Here is an 8431-nt window from a genome sequence, read left to right as displayed (position 1 = left end):
TCCTTCTTTGTTATGTACAACCTGGCTTCCAACGCAGCTCCACAGGGAGAAGAAATGATTATCGGTGATGACGACAAAGCCCTTCTCTTTATCCAAATATTTCTCACATACCCTCATACTTCTCATGGTACGAACGAGGGCACCCACATTTATTGGATGTTGGAAAAAGTATTAATGTGATCCATATATGACCACAGAGAGAGATGTGATCCTTATATGACCATAGAGATAGATAATGGCCAACTAATCGCGTTTGGTTTGTGTGAAAATATTTGGAGCTTGGGAAAAAGTATAATGTGATCATAGAGAGTGGTCAATTAACCACGGTTGGTTCATGTTAAAATATTTTCACATTGCCAATTGGTGTGAAAAGATGTATTAGGACCAATTGGTGTAAAATATTTTCATGTGAAACAAACATGTAAGACCCATTGGTGTGAAATATTTTCATGCGAAACAAATATAGAAGTGTGTCATCTTTGTCTAATCAACAGATGAATATGGGTCATCTCTCTCTGATCAATAGATGAATGGTAATGCATACGGAGTGGACCTAGCACTGGGATCATTGCATATCCTTTCTACATTATGCACATCTGCCTATCCCCATCCATCCTGTGATTGGACAATCTTTATGGTCTTACGGATCACAATTATGATTCCTATATTATTATTATTTTTTATGATTCCTATATTATTATTATTTTTTGGATCGTTCAGTGGCAGGAATCAAACTTGAGCAGTTGTGATACTTGATGTCAACTGCTAACCACTCAAACCCAAGCCGATTCATATGATTATTATATCTTATTTTTTACATTTTAGAGAGTGAGAAATTGTGGAATATAATGAATATGGTTAGCTGTAAGTGCAATGGAAATACATCGGCAAACAAGAAAAATAATGCTCAGTATGCTTTGTTTTGGTCCTGAAAAGTTGGGTAAAAAAAAAAAAAGTTAATAAACCAATGCGAGAAAATCATAGGGAAAAAGAACATGATTCGTTCCGGTTTGACAAGAAAAAATGGATTTAAAAAGACCAATATATTTGTGTGCATTTATTGTATATTTGTTGGGGACTAAGGGTAAAAACATTAATCTTCATGTAAAACAAACAAAAGTTTTAATTCAAGTAATCAACTAATAAGCTAGTTAGAATGGTTATTTGTGTATGTACTCATAAGAGGTTATGTACATAGAAACCCCAAGCAAGAGATCTAATAACCATACAATGATATTGAGAGAAAAACCCTAAGGACGAGAAAAATAAGAGTTAATTGGAAATGGGATTATATACAACAAGACCATTTATCCGTGGTACAAAGATATCACGATTGTTTATAATCATCCAATGTGAAATTTGATAGCTTGGGTGCCTCACAAAGTTTGACAAAAAATTTTTTGAACTTTGAGCTTGGTCAATGAAATAAATATAGCAACTCAATTTCACATCCAATAGTCAAGATTAATTGTGACCACCTTGTATCAAAGATAAATAGGTTCAGTTTGCATACGGATGCATCCATAAGTGTAGAGGTGAGGTGCACCTTCAAATTTTATCATGGTATGTAATTTTAATGTAAAATGTTTTTAGGTTTATCTCAAAATCTATGTTTATATTTAATTATAAAATTTTAAATTTTAAAAATATTTAAAATCAACTAGATCTATAAACATTTGAAAATCTTGAAAATGGACGGTGTAGATAATATGTTGTAAAATGCATTATTTTTTAGACTTAAAATCTTTTTATTTTTCATAGTCATACATCTCGATGTCAAGATGATCAATCAAAGAGGTTTTCAACATTAAAACTACCTTTTTCGATGGATTTTTGAAGGGCAACTATAGTTTTAGATTATAAGGTAGCATCCTTATATAAACTTTTTTTAAGATAAATAGCCTTATTATATACTTTTCCATTGAAAATTCAATCTATTTCTATCTAATGAAACGGTATTGAATCATATGGAGAAAGAAATGACTTTTCTCATGTCAAATAAAACATTTATTGATTCTTGAACAAAAGATTCTCATCCCTTAATTGAAAAGAAAAGATATGGTCATGAAAGAGAGATTAAACAGACATTGAAAGTTGAAGATGTAGTCTCGCATGGGCCTCATGGACTGGGTAGAGTTGAAAAGACAAATCAACCATGAGTCCTGGGGGGTAAGACATTAACCCCTAATACCACGGTGTGATAGAACTCAGATGACATTCCTCTAGGAACTGAGATGACATTCCTCTAGTTCTCAAAAGGCACGTTTGTTTTTTTTTTAAATATCTTTCGAAAAGTTGAATGTTTTTAAATTTTTTGGAAAGTTGAATGTTTTGTTCTGAAAGATTTAAATAAGTTCTAGATTCTGTATTTGATAACCTGTTGGAATGTTAAGAAAGTTATAGATATTGTGTTTGATAACATATATATATATATATATCAACCATATACCATATAAATATAAATATACAACATAATATAATATATGTTATATATTTTATATTAATGTATATTTGTATTATATTGATAAATTATTACAAATATACCTTAATTTTCGTCTATTTAGAAAGAAAAAAAAAACCTCAACTTTCATAAACGTTGTCAATACCCTTTTTTTTCAATTTTTGGCGTTATATGACCAAAATAACCTTCACGGTAGTCATATTACCGTTACCGTAATGAATACCCCATTTTATACGGTACTTAGAATACCTTAATGAATACCCCATTTTTTATGGTAGAAAAACAACTGTGATTGTTTCTAAAACCATTAAAGCCCTTGACTACAAGCTTGTGAAGGTCCTTTCCAACCCAAATTGGATAAGATGAAAAGGTTAACAATAAAGCAAGCATAGAGCCCAAACACTACCACTATATACCTTTGAGTTGTTGTTCCTAAAAATGTCCTCTTTCAATACATAGACACCATTACCGCGATAAACGTGAGCAAGAACAGCCTAAAGCCCACATCATATGGTTTAAACTTTAGAGATATCTTAATTGTTGGGTTTTTGTGGCCTTTAGAGGCCTTATAAGAGCTTATATGAGCACTTTATATAGTGAAACATAAACTCAGTGGGAGTGTGATCCTTTTGTAGACCATATTAGGCAAATACGATTTGCCAATACTCGGACTAGGCTCAACATGCTAGGCCAGCCGAGTTTGAAAAAACCCAAGATACCTAGGCATAAGGATCTACTGTGGGGTTTATGTGGACTTTAAAGGCCTTATGAGTGTATATTGAAATACTTTTATCATAGTGAAACATAAACTCAATGCGCGTATGGTTCCTCGAGGACCATACTAAGCAAAAAATGCTTGCTTATACGGGACTATGCTTATCGATCTAGGCCAATCGGTTAGAAAACCCAAGGTACCTGGGCATAAAGAATTAACCGAGGAGGGTTTTGGGTTAGCCCTTGATGAGGTCGGAGTTTATGCTTAGATGAGTGAGCCGAGGGACTGCGTGACCCTTGTGTATGGTAGACTTACTGAAACGGGGGCCAAAACCTTATCCATGCTCCATCACGCGGCATACATATTGATAGATCGTTCGAGAAAACCAAATATCCACTTATAGGTGAAGTATATGCATATGCGAGAGATAGCCCTATTCGTCATAGAGCTGATGTCGCATCAGGTCGTGATAACCTTGACTCGTATCTGGGGGATGACCTACAATTCACAGACTGGGATTGCGACCCCTTGATTCATTGGCCTGATTTTGGTGACCTGCTAATGAGCCCATGCTTGGGCTGTGGGTCATGGAAAACACTAGGTCAGTTCGATAAAGCTAGTATAGTTTGTAGTCCACAGTTGAAAGTAGAGTACTCCATAATTACATATTGAATTTCTAAAACTATATGGATCATTTCCCCATCATATTAATTTAATTGTATTTATGTTATTATTAAAATGATTTTAGTTTTATTATTTGAATTTTTATGAATTTTTTAATATTTTATTTATGATTTTTGGACTTATAAAAATACAGTTATTGATTTTACAAAATTGTAAAAATTCATATATTAATTTGTTTAATTTTAAAATTATTTATAAAATTCCATGGGGGTTCCAAAGTGCACAAGGGCCCACCATTATAGCATGTGGGTGGGGGCCCACATGTTTCACAAAAGGGTGGCACGCCTCACCCTTTGGATTCTCTTTGTTTGCTTTGTGTTCAAGACTTTAAGTTATGGTAACTTTGATTTGTAGCATGTGGTCAAATCTTGGAAGGGAAGTATTGATCGTGGCTTATTTTGTTTTATAGCAAGTATGCTTTAAAGGAATATGGTCAATTTGAATAGATAGTAAATATTGGCATTATCTTATTTATATTTGATAGTATTTATTTGCTTGATAATATTTGACATATCCTTATAGAATATGTGAGATGGATCATGCAATTTTATGGAATGCATGATACTTATTTTATGTAAATATATTGATGGGAAAATGGTTTAAAAAAAGGGGGATAATGGTCCAAGCACCTTCCATAATGTTTATGGCCCATCTATAGAATGGATGGCTCAGATCTCTCACCCCACAAGTCACATTGATCAACAGTCTATATTCAATCTCATGAAAGAGGCAAACTATAGAAAAACCCTAATAAACCCTAAACCTAAATATTCACTATAAATAGGGGTGCTCTCCCCCCATCTCTACAAAACCTCTCTCTCTCCCCTAATCTCTCTCTCATCTCTCTCTCTTAGAGGGACACGCCCCACTCTCTCTCATCTATATTTCTCTCTCTAACTTTCTCTCTCCAAAACCCTAGGTAGTACTCTCTCTCCTCTTTAGACCTAAGAAAAAACTAAGGGTTGGAAAAATTAGAGGGAGCCTAAATTAATTTTGGGGGTTAATGTTTAGTAAAGATTTTACGGGTGGTTACCTAGTTTGGCCGAAAACAGCTATCTCGGTTCAAAATTGAAACTAGACCGCAGATCCAGTGCCATTGGAAGTGGTGACTCAATGTGGGGTGTAAAAAACCCGGTTGTGGTAATCTCCGACATCTTTTCTTTTATTTGCTTGTTCTTTATTTTATATTCTCAATTATAATATTAGGTAGTATGAATGACATCAAGTAGTTGAGATTTATTTTATTGATGTATTATTTATTTTTGGAATATCTATTGTTTGTGATAAGACCATCTATGAGTGATCTTGTTACCAAAAATTATAAGGGGTGATTATTATAAAATAAATTAAATTAAATTAAAAAATTGTATTTCCCCGACAAAAGATCACATAGGTCTTTCTTTCATCTACCGATAAGGGTTTACTGAGTTAGTCATTCATGAGGTTGAAGTATGCTTAGATGAGAGCCAAGGGAATGTGTGGCCCTTGCGTGTGATGAATAGCCTTAAGAGATAAGGGTAAAACCCCATCATTATATCACCACACAGCATATACATAGATGGTCGTTTTGAGATTCACCAATGAGGGTGAAGCGTAAATATGTTCGAGAGATTACCTCTAGTATCATAGAGTCATGGTTGCATCATGGTATGGATGACCATGATTTTTTTGTTTATAGTGGAAAATCGGAAATCCATAAACTATGATTCTGTGCCCTAGTCTATTGGCTGACTTTGATGGTCCAATCAAGAGCCCCTACAGTAGACTGTCAGTCATGGGAACTGGTAGGTCAATTTGAAAAAGCTAGGTGGATCGTGGTCCGTAGTTGAAAGAGGAATGCTTTCGTATATTGATAAATTCCTAGATCTAACAGATCTGATTAATTTTATGATATATGATTTTTAGAATGTTTATTTGAATTGTTATTAATCTTTTGATATTTTATTTTAGTCATTTGGATTTAAAAATAAAAAAAAATTAATTTTCTAATTTTTTAAATAAAATATAAGATTTAAAACTTATAAATAAAAAATAAAATATTTTCTAAAATTAGATGAGACCCTCCATAAATATGAGGCCCAATTTAGAACATGTGGGATTGGGTGGGGCCCATATATGGCCACCAAAGAGTGGCACGCCCTAGGAACTAACTTGTTCTCCAAAATTGGGTGATAGTTATCTCCTTGTTTGTTGGTTTATCTTTTGGGTATATACAAAGATCGAATATATGAAATATTTAGTAAATCTTTGAATCAAGATTGCTTGATCAAGAAATAAATATGGGATATATACTTTCTTTATTTAAATATTTGATGTGAATTGATCTAGGAAATGGACGATAAGGGTCTAGCTCATCTCTTTGAATTTTGATGGTAGATCAAATAGATGGATGGCTCAAATCTCTCACTCTACAAGTCTTCTTACATCGACGGTCAAGATTTGACCTTACGAATTAAAGCAAATCCCATAGAAAATCTATAAAGAGGCTCTTCCACCTCATAAAATCTCTACACTTATTTTTTCTTGTCTCTCAAAGGCTTTATCTCTCTCTCTCAAAGATCTCAAATATCTCTCACACCTCGGGCTTCAAGATCTCTCTTAATTTTTTTTAAGGGCCATACCCCAACCAAAATCTCTCAAGCCAAAATGGCATACTTAAGTAATTTCTCTTTCGTTTCTAGATAGACGCCTTCAAGATCTCTCTCAAGTTTTTTTTAAGGGGTCATACCCCAACGAAAATCTCTCAAGCCAAAAGGGCACACCCAAGTCATCTCTCTCATTTCTAGATGGACACCCAAGCTAAGGTTAGCTTATGGTAAAGTCATCTCTATCTCATTTCTAGATGGATGCCCAAGCTAAGGTTAGCTTATGGTGGTTTGATTTTTGGATAGCAAATGGAGGATCCCCTTGCTAGCCAAAGAGGCTTCAGCAAGACCAAACATTGAAGCCTTAGGTAGTTGGTTTTAAATCGAGATCCATATATCATTGAAAGAGTTTTGCCATATGTAGGAGAATTAAAAAACCGATAATAGATCTCGAGCACTATCAGAAAGATGAGACTCAGTGTGGGGTGTACTAATCTCCGGCACTCTCTTTTTATTTCTTTCCATATTTAATTATATTGTCTTTATATTCTCAAACATAAGAATTGTAGATATTTTCTTTATTTAAAGAAAATTGGTTTAATGACATCAAGGTTTTTAAGATCTTGGATTTGTTAGTGTTATTTTCTTTGAGGCAGGAATCATTGTAATAAGACTAGTAAGTGATATTTGCCAAAAGAAAAGAAAAAAAAAAACAAAAAGAGTGAAAAGAAGGAAAAAAAAAATTTCTCGACAAGAACACATTAATATTTCTTTCATTAATGAGATGACTCTGTGGAGCGAGAAAATAGAGCAAAAATCAATGAAATTGAGCAAACAAAGAAGAAGAAACATAGGAGAAATTCTCCCATTGAAATTAAGCAAATCTTGATTCAAAAAGAAAAAAAACGGAGGAAATTTCGGTGAATTGTAATCCATAAAAGTTATCAGGGACTTGTCATTCAAGAGCTTGAACGATGAGGAAAATGAAAGCAATTAGGACTTCTTCCCAGTCTCCCATGAGAGCTGCAAGCTCCGAAAGGCCGAGAGCCAGAATTCCAGCTAATACAGTTCCTAAGAAATTGAATCCGCTAACGGAGAAACACAAGACAAGTTCACTCTAAACGGAGAATAAAGTGAAGTAGAGAAAGAGAGTAGCTCTCTGGACCCACCTACGCTGAACTCGAAAACAACGACAACTGAGAAGATATCCCATGTCACAAAGCTCGAGAGATCCATTAATGACACATCAAAGAAACCAATCAAACAAGGCCTTTGGTTTTATTATTTTGATAATTTGAGTACTGTAATAATTTTTGGTTTTATTACCATATAAAATGGGGTATTCATTACAGAACTTAAAGTATTGTAATTGTTTTCACGGTAATACGACTACCGTGAAGATCATTTTGATCACAAAACGTCTAAAATTGGAAAAAAAAAAAAAAGGGTGTGGACGAGGTTTATGAAAGTTGAGGTTTTTTTAAATAAACGAAAATGAAAGTATATTTGTTATAATTTCCCTATTATATATAATATTAATATTTATTACAATATAATATAAGATATTTATATATTATATATAATGTAATAATATGAATATTATATAATATAATATATTATTTATAAATATAATATACAATATACATTTATCATATTATATATAATATATAATCAATATATACTATATAATATAAATCATATTAATAAATTAAATATAAATATATAATATAATATAATATTATAATATTATGTGACAGTACTGTATTATATTATATCATATTAATAATACTAATATTATGTATTTATATTATACATAGTTGATCAACAAAAAGTTACAAACGATTAAGTTTCTACCTCCACCTAAGAACATAATGTTTCACTTTTTAACAAACGAATGAGAACTTTTGTTGAACGATTAGTTTTGAACTTTTCAATAAAAGTGTGAAACAAACACAAAACTTTTTCAAAATCTGAAAGAATACTTTC

The sequence above is a fragment of the Amborella trichopoda genome, chromosome 9 (genome assembly GCF_054954075.1).
Source record: "Amborella trichopoda isolate Santa Cruz 75 chromosome 9, AtrichopodaSantaCruz75HAP2 v2.0, whole genome shotgun sequence".
NCBI classification, from domain to species: Eukaryota; Viridiplantae; Streptophyta; class Magnoliopsida; order Amborellales; family Amborellaceae; genus Amborella; species Amborella trichopoda.
This window is presented reverse-complemented; position numbering follows the sequence as displayed.